The sequence below is a fragment of the Ptychodera flava genome, assembly GCF_041260155.1.
Source record: "Ptychodera flava strain L36383 chromosome 3 unlocalized genomic scaffold, AS_Pfla_20210202 Scaffold_26__1_contigs__length_13983176_pilon, whole genome shotgun sequence".
Taxonomy (NCBI): Eukaryota; Metazoa; Hemichordata; class Enteropneusta; family Ptychoderidae; genus Ptychodera; species Ptychodera flava.
Window position 1 is genome coordinate 1,627,986 of NW_027248280.1, and position 2,370 is coordinate 1,630,355.

The 2,370-nt window shown below is 40.0% G+C and overlaps 1 long non-coding RNA gene across 1 annotated transcript in view; it reads right to left on the bottom strand.

The window, feature by feature from the left end:
- Window positions 1-482: 482 nt before the first annotated feature.
- The window catches only part of LOC139126132 (uncharacterized), a 34,677-nt gene continuing 32,789 nt past the window's right edge, over window positions 483-2,370 (bottom strand). The window contains exon 5 of the long non-coding RNA XR_011550480.1: window positions 483-548. This is a non-coding gene — a long non-coding RNA (uncharacterized lncRNA). The remainder of the gene's footprint in view (window positions 549-2,370) is intronic.

Below are 2,370 nucleotides of genomic sequence, written 5' to 3' on the forward strand. Positions count from 1 at the left end.
CTTTTATCCTCTTGTGTAACTCTTTTTCGTTACTATCCAACAACAAACTTTCTAATGCTGTCTTGTCACGGCATTTGATTGAAATCTCTACGCATTTATCTCGAACATTACGCCACAGTAGAGCACCATATTTGCTTAGTGCTTCTTTTATCTTCTCGTCCTCAAGTTTTTTCAAACTGTTGAACGCTGACTCGTTTGCCCTTGAAACTTTGTCTACGTAATCATCTCCCGAAGGCTTGCTGCATGAGCCACGATTAGCAGATTTTACCTCTATCATCACTTCGCCTTGGGAAAAACGATGAAGGGACTACGTTGTAAAAGTTTCCAACAATTTCACATTACCGTATATGCGCATAACAAATTTAACACAAACATATACCAAGTTGCTACTTTTCATTGAAAATAACAGATGTGTAAAATGTTCGTCTTTCAATTGATTATATCTCAAAAAAATATACGTCATCCAACGCACTAATAGCCTACCTCTTTTTCGTTTATATGGTCGTCTCATAACTTCTCTTACCATTATACTGAATACTGGCTGGTATCTGTCATGGGAAAGAATAAGTCAGTGTCAATATAAACATTTCAACAGGTCGAATTAAAATGTGCATGTATTCACAAATACATAGACAGGGAACTACTTTTATGAACTGCAGAGATTTAACTAACATAGATGTGTACGATAGGCCGGTAGATTTTCTCTGGCCTGACTACAGCGCGCCAAATATTTCAAAAATATTTATCGATTCAGTGCAAAAATAAACTGACTTTCTCGATTGGAATAAAATTCGGTGCCGTAATATATATACATACATACATACATACATACATACATACATACATACATACATACATACATACATACATACATACATATATGGCTTTCCACCTCGAGTGTACATCAAGGCACGCCATGAGCGAGGGGACCGCTGACCGCCGACGAACCACGAGTTTTTGTTCACCAGTTGCAGGCGGCAGAAGTTGCAACTGAAAAATGACCTGAGGGCAGCGCTGCCCTCAGGGCAGCTCAGAGCGGAGTAAACATGTACACAACATTCAATGACGTCACTGCACTATGCATTATGCAATGATGTGTAAGGATAGGAACTGTATGTCTGCCCTGAGGGCAGCTCAGATATATTGCTGCCCTCAGGGCAGCTTGGTAGATAGGATAGGAAATGTATGTCTGCCCTGAGGGCAGCTCTGATATATTGCTGCCCTCAGGGCAGATTGATAGATATACACTATGCCATACTTTAAGGATAGGAAATGTATGTTTGCCCTTAGGGCAGCTCTGATATATTGCTGCCCTCAGGGCAGCTTCAGCTTCAGCTGCAGCTTGGTATGTAGGATTGGAAATGTATGTCTACCCTGAGCTCTGAGCTCAGGGCAGACATACATTTCCTATGTTATCTACCAATCTGCCCTGAGAGCAGCAATATATCAGAGCTGCCTCAGTGATGTCATTGAATGTTGTGAACATGGTTAATCCGCCCTGAACTGTCCTGAGGGCAGCGCTGCCCTCAGGTCATTTTTCAGTTGCAACTTCTGCCGCCTGCTTGTCAACTGTTAAAATAGAATGGGAAGTCTAGGTGACTAGGACGTCCATGAGATGATATTAGAGACTAGAGGCCGGGTGTTATCGCTGAAATACCCGAAATATCTTATCCAACATCCGAGTATGACGACCAAATCCCATTGGCATCAAGCCGTAACAATCATGACGTTACGAATTCATTCAATTTTACATATTTGGCTTATTCTGAGAGGTGTTACACTCTGTTTTCTTTACTCGAACGGGCCTCTTCACCCCTCCCCCGGCCGAACCGTTTTTTCCTACTAAGGTTTTTTGGGGGGATAACCTCGTTTTGGTTTTGTTCAACCTGAGCTCGTTTTTGTTTCTGTTCAGCCTCGACGCCAGCGCGATCTCGGTAGACTTTTCAATTGTGACCCTCTTTCTTTTTGTGTCAAACCTGATGGAAGTTTGTTTCGTTTTTTGTAGTAGTTATTAATTTGTGAGTGAAAGTACTATTTGATGTTTTTGTTTTTAATCATTTCAAATTTTTTGTGTGTGTGCTTGACTTTTTTGCTTTTTTACCTTCATAATCAGCCCTCATTGCACCTTTATACCAAATACACGTGTATATACGTCAATACGTATGGGAGTGATTTTTCCAAATTTTTGCAACGGTTTGTTTTCTCATAACAGTTTAAAGAATATTTTATAATTAAGTATTAAATAACATTCTGCCATTTTTTTGCAATTATAGTTTTCTCGGTTATTTTCTTCCGTATTTCCATCGAATTGTTATTTCAATCGAGAAAGACGGTTGCACATCATCTTTATCTGTACAGACACATTCAAAT